A 6,874-nucleotide genomic window follows, 5' to 3' on the forward strand; every position below is an offset into this window, starting at 1 on the left:
GGAGCCCCTCCTTTGAATGGGAGCCCCTCCTTTGAGCAGCTCGAAATTGAAGAAAGTTGGGATGCGGCCAGGCTTGGGTATAGTCTTCTCCCCATCCCCGCTCCACCACCACCACGGGAAGGGGGAAGCCCAGATCTGTACTTTTGCTCCCATTTGACGGAAGGGCATCGTGAAGTCCAGAGAGGAGCGATACCTACCCAAGGCCACAAGAATTAGTACAGTGCCACGAATTCAAGTCTCTTACCTTGAGGGCCTGCTCAGCTTGACTCTGAAGGCTTCCTAGGACATCAAGGAGACGGGCCAGGCCTCGCCCTGGGGACAGGTCTGTGGGAGTAGATCCCCCAGTTGGGGGTACGGGGGAGCTGAAGCTAGACCTGGGAGCCTGGGCGCCGTAGCCTGCGGCGTGGACTTGCATCATTTCCTTTTTCTGGAAAGAAAGGAGGTGAAGCGGAGGAGGAAGGAAGTGGTCGTACCTAAGCTGACGTCTGCCACTGTTTGAGATGTGCAAGCTCTAGAAAGGTGCTGCCTCCCTGACATTTAATGCTAAAAATGAAAAACAAAGCAAGACGTCCAGTCACTTCTATCATCAAATTCGAGCCTCTTTACTGGACTGAAGGCCCCTGCACTCTGAGCAACATCTTTTCTTTACAGAACAAGAGATTTAACTATCTTAAGATTGTTGTTGAGAAGACCCTACTCCTCACCCCCACCCCCTCAGGAAGAGGAGAGAAAGTTAACAAAGGGGAAAAACCCATCCCAAAACATTCTCTGGAATCCACACTCGCTGAACACTGGCTTTAAAACAATGGAGTTCTCTTCTCCACAAAGGGCCTTGTTTCCTGAGCTTTCTCAACCTCCAGCTTAGAGCCCTAGGGCCAGCCAGTGGGGCGCAGACAAGGTTTAAGTTTGGGGAGCTAAGGGGTGGTACACAGTTAATTCAATTCCCAGCAGTCTTGTTTGAAGAACTCCTCTGGGTCATTACTCACTAGCAATGTTCTTCTGAGGCTGACAGTTTAGTGGTTTTCTGCTTGCTAAGAAAACTCAGTAACCTTTCTTGGGGAAGTGAAAAACTCTGGGTTGGGCTTATTCCAGGCCCCTCAAATCCTCTGAAAGCCCCCTCTCCCCACCATTCTCCTCCTGGCTTCCTCTCAGTTCATTAATAATCCAGTTGTGAATGACACTGTTTCAGTCAGAGCAATTAGCAGAGCAGGTGGGGAAGACTTAAAGTGATGCTTAAAAAACCCAGGGGGATCATTGTTCTCTGCAGAATGTTTCCACTGATTTATCATGAAAAGCTGAGGGCTGAGAGGGCCGGAATCCATCTCTCCAAGACAGGATTCTGTGTTCCTGAAATGAAGCCTTCAGTGTAGGCCCAAACCCCCATGTTGTGTTGTTCATTCATGTCGCTTACAGTGTTTGACAGAAGTTCAAATATGCTCAGAATAAGGTGAAGGACTCACACTTCTTGGTTTCAAAACTTACTACAAAGATATCAAGACAGTGTGGTACGGGTATAAGGATAGACACACAGATCAGTGGAATAAAACTGAAAGTCTGGATATAAACACTTACATTTATAACCACCTGATTTTCAATAAGTGTGCCAAGACAATTTGATAGGGAAAGAACAGTCTTTTCCACAAATAGTGCTAGGGGAACAGGATTTCCACATGCAAAAGAATAAAGATGGACTCCTCCCTCACATCATACACAAAAATGAATTCAAAATGGATCAGACTGAAATGAAAGAACTAAAACTATAAAATTCACAGCGAAAAACATAGGTGTAAGTCACGACCTTGAATTAAGTAAAGGTTTCTTAGATATGGCACCTAAAGCACAAGCAACGAAGGAAAAAAGAGGTAAATCGGACTTCATTAAAAAAAAAAAAAAAAAGGTGTGCTTCAAAGGACACCATCAAAAAAGTGAAAAGATAACTTTTGGGCTGAATTGTGTGCCCCTAAATTCACATGAAGTCCCAACCCCCAGTACTTCAAAATATAACTGTATTTGGAGATAAGGTCTTTAAAAAGTGATTAAGTTAATTAAACTGAGGCCCTTAGGGGGGAGCACTAATACAATATGACCAGTGTCTTTATGAAAAACAGATACCACGGATGAGCATACAGAGGAAAGCCTTTGTGAAGACTCACGGAGAAGATGCCATCTACAAGTTAAAGGACAGAGGCCTCTGGAGAAACCAAACCTGCAAACACCTTGATCAACACAACTGTGAGAAATAAATTTCTGTTATTTAAGCCACTCAGTTTGTGGTATTTTGTTATGGCAGCCTTAGAAAACAAATACAATAACCCACAGAATGGGAGGAAATATTTGCAAATCATATGTCTGATAAGGAACTTATAGCTAGAATATACAAGAAACTCTCACAATGCAATAAAAAAAAGCAAATAACTCAATTTAAAAAAGGAACTAAGAATCTGAATTAGACATTTCTCCAAAGAAGATATACAAATGGCCAATAAATACATGAGAAGATACTCAACATCACTAGCCATCAAGGAATGCAAATCAAAGCCACAATGAGATACACTTTCAAACTCACTAAGATGGCTATAATAAAAACGACAGATAATAACAAGTGTTGACAAAGATGTGGAGAAATTAGAAAACTCATATATTGCTGGTTAGAATATAAAATGCTGTACCTGCTTTCAAAAATAGTCTGGCAGTTCCTCAAAATGTTAAATGTTGAGTTACCAGGTGATCCAGAAATTCCACTCCTGAGTATAGACAGACCCAAGAGAAATAAAAACATGCATCCACACAAACTTGTACACAAATGTTCATGGTAACATAATTCATAATAGCCAAAGAGTGAAAACAACCCAAATGTCAATCAAATGATGAATGGATAAATAAAATGTGGTACATTCCATAACTTGAAAACATTAAGCTAAGTGACAGAACCAAACACAGAACCATATATTGTATGATTCCATTGGTATGAAATGTCCAGAATAGGCAAATCTATAAAGACAGAAAGTAAATTAGTGGTTCTCTAAAGTTGGAAGGGGGTTTTGGAGGGCAAATGGAGAGTGACTGAAAAAGAGCACAAGTTTCTTTTTGGGGTGATGAAAATGTTTTAAAATTGATTGTGGGGGGGCCGGTTAGCTCAGGTGGGTAAAGCGCGGTGCTCTTACAACAAGGTTGTCGGTTCGATCCCTATCTGGGCCACTGTGAGCTGCGCCCTCCACAACTAGATTGAAACAACTACTTGACTTGGAGCTGATGGGTCCTGGAAAAATACACTTAAAATAAACAAAAGTTTAAAAAAGAATTGATTGTGGTAATGGTTGCACAACTATGAATATACAAAAAAAGCATTGAATTTTATACTTTAAATGAGTGAATTGTATGGTATGTGAATTGTATCTCAAAAGAGTTTTTACCCAAAAAAAAAAAAAAAAAGTTAAACTATTCTCTGGTCTTGGTCCTTGAAGGCAACCCTGACCATGTTCTCCAAACCTCTCTCTCTTGTCCCCAGGCCATCAATGAAATGCAAATCGCTTTATTTTGAGGTCACTTATGATCTGTTAGACATTAGGGGAGGGTCCAAGACTAATGAATATTCTAACAAACTATGGAAAATATTTGAGGACCTGAAAATAAATGGATTAGCTCCAACATTTAACACCTGAAACATTGATGTTTACAAATATAGAATCAAATATCTACATAACTTTATATCAACCAGTCAATTGCAATTCAAGTCAGCTCACAGTTACATGTAAATTACGTAGAAGGTAGAATTTGGGTGAATTATATGGGTGCTGTGGTGCGAGGCAAGGACTCCAGAATAAGGAAGTCCTAGAGACTTCTAAATTGTGAAAAAATGAGCTAATACAGCTCAAAGGGATTCATTTTTGAGATTACTTAATCCACTGGTTTCAATGCCAGACGGTTGGCAGGTGCTGGGCTGGCTGCATTCATTCATTCAACAATATTTAGTCCAAAACCTGGCCCAGGGTAAGCCTTAAGCCTTGATAGGTGGCTGCTGCTTCTGGTGAAATGTTGGCTCCAGGCCGGGCCCAACCAACAAATGTGCAGGAAGTGCAGAAGGTGCTGCTAGGGCCCAAGGGAAAATGAGCTGAGTGGAAAAAAGGCATTCTGGGTAAGAGTCCTGGCTCTACCATGAATTGGCTGGGCAGTCACTTCCCCTTTCAGAGTGTCCGTTTCCTGGTCTGTGAAACTCCCGATTGTACAATACTTACGTGTGTTTATGTGTGCATTTTTTCCCACGTCCCCATGCTTTTGAGGGAAATGACCTTTCTTTGGCCTCTTTTGTAAGTTCCCCAAAGAGCATTGGTGGAGCATTGCACACAGTGGGGGCCCCACAGTGGTGTGGAGGGAGCACCAGATGTTTCTGGCTAGCAGGTGAGCTCAGTCCTGCGATGTTATGACGTGAAGCAGAACTAGGAGTAGGGGCAGATGGGTTTTCATTTTTATATTCAGTTTAGAGAGAACCCTCCTAGGCCAGTGGCTCTCCATCTTGGCAGTACACAGGACTCACAAAGGGAACTTTAAAAAGTATTGGTGCCCAGGGCGGCCGGATGGCTCAGCTGGTTAGAGCGCAAGCTCTTGGCAACGGGGTTGACGGTTCGATTCCCAAATGGGCCACAGAGTTGCACCCCTGACAACTAGACTGAAGACAATGAGCAGCTGCTGAGCTGCCAGAGGGGCAGCCAGATGGCTCAGTTGTTTGGAGTGTGAGCTCTCAACAACAAGGTTGCCAGTTCAATTCCTGCATGGGATGGTGGGCTGCACCCCCTGCAACTAAAGATTGAAAACGGTGACTGGACTTGGAGCTGAGCTGCGCCCTCCACAACTAGATTGAAGGACAACGACTTGGAGCTGATGGGCCCTAGAAAGACATACTGTTCCCCAATAAAAAATTTTAAAAAAAAAGTGCTGGTGCTCAGGCTCTTCCTCAGACCACATGAATCAGATTCTGGAGGTGGGGCTTGTACTTTTACACACACACACACACCAGATCAAACAAAACTCTCCAGGTGAGTTGAAAATGCAATGTGTAGCCAGGCTAAGGATCTCCGGCTAAGTCTGTTTCTCAAACTTTGGGAACACAGAATCACCTGGGGAAATGGAGGAAGGAAGTGTCAAAAATGCTGCTTCTTAGGTCTCTCCTTGGTCCTCCTTTCTCATTCTTTAGTGTGGTTATGGGGCCTAAGAACATGCATTTTAACTGATTCTAATGAGCAAAATGTCTTAGCTAATGCTTCCATCTGCCTTGATAGCAACACTTCATTCTCCTGTATCCCTTACCTTGACTTAAACAGGGTTTTCCAAACTCCCTGAGAAGAGTCACCTGGGGCACTTATTTAAAAATGCAGGTTCCATTTTGCAACCAACAATATAATAATCAGCTGAGGAAGCAAGGGGCTTCAACAGATGCTGGAGCCACTGAGTGAAAAGCTATTGGGTAACAGAATAGTCACATGGTTCAAAATATCAAGCCTCAGATTGTTACTAATTAAAAAGAGAGAAATGTACCTTTACAATAGAGAGACCCAGCAGTTTCCACCTTAACCGAGTCATCAAACCCACGTCACCAAGAGTGAGACAACCTGACACTGTGGGCCTCTGATGTGATGAAATCTGATGGACGCGACATCTTCTATGTCATATTCTTGCCAAAAATACTCAACCTGATTTTAATCATGAGGAAAATTTAGACAAATCTAGAATGTGGGGCATTCCGTAAGCCTGGACTCGCTTTTAAAAAGTTAATATTTTTTTAAAGGTGGGGACTTATTCTTGATTAGAAAAGATTAAAGAGACATAACAACAACAACAACAAAATGTGTGGACCTCGATTGAATCCTGGATTGAAAAAAAAAACAACCATAAAAGAAATTCTGTAGGCCTCTGAGAATTTAAATATTGTTCGTATATTTGAAAACATTATTGAAATATGACGACGGTAATGTGGTATGGAGGAAAAGGTCCTTATCTTTTTATTAGGGGTTACGTGCTGAAGAGAGGATGAAGGCAGGAGGGGACAAAATGCTAATGTGCCCAAATGCTAACAATTGGTGCATGTAGGTGAAGGGTATTCAAGTGGTTCCCTGTATGTTTCTTTCAATTTCTCCAGAAGTTTGATATTTTTCAAAATAAAAATACTATTTGGGAAGGCAGAATGCCGATTCCTGAGCCCCTCTCCTTCGAGATTCTGATTCAGGAGGCCTGGACTGAGGCCAGGGATCTGCATTTTTTAAGGAAGACCCAGGGGGTTTGTATCTGGTTCAAGGCTTCACCATCCGTAGAGGTTCCCGACAGCAACCTGTGCTGCGGGCTGCCTTTCAGTTCCTCAGGTGCCCTCCAGCTATTACCATCTCTTCACACATGCTGTTCCCTCTGCCCTGTCTGCTGTTCCCTCTTCCTCTGCTTAACCCCCATCCTTCTTTCAGGTCTCAGCCCAAACGTCACTTCCTCCAGGAAGGCTTCCTACAAGCCCCTCAGTCAAGCCTCCCCGCCTCAATTGGCTCTCATGGCCCCAGGGACCACAGCTATACTTTCACACATAGTGGTGACTGTTGTATTCATGTCTGCTCCTCCCATTAGGTAAGTGTTATGGGCTGAAATGTGTCCTCCCCCGACCCCACCCAGTTCAAACGTTGCACTCCTCACCCTGGTGCCTCGGACTGTGACCGTATTTGGAGACAGGGCCTTTGAAGAGGTGATTAAGGTAAAATGAGTTCATGTAGGATAGGTGGGCCCTCATCCCATCTGACTGGTGTCCTTATAAGAAGAAGAAATTCGAGATGGAGAAAAGACCATGTGAAGACGGCCTTTTGCAAGCCAAGTAAAGAGACCTTAGAAGAAACCAACCCTG

The sequence above is a fragment of the Rhinolophus ferrumequinum genome, chromosome 23 (genome assembly GCF_004115265.2).
Source record: "Rhinolophus ferrumequinum isolate MPI-CBG mRhiFer1 chromosome 23, mRhiFer1_v1.p, whole genome shotgun sequence".
NCBI lineage: Eukaryota > Metazoa > Chordata > Mammalia > Chiroptera > Rhinolophidae > Rhinolophus > Rhinolophus ferrumequinum.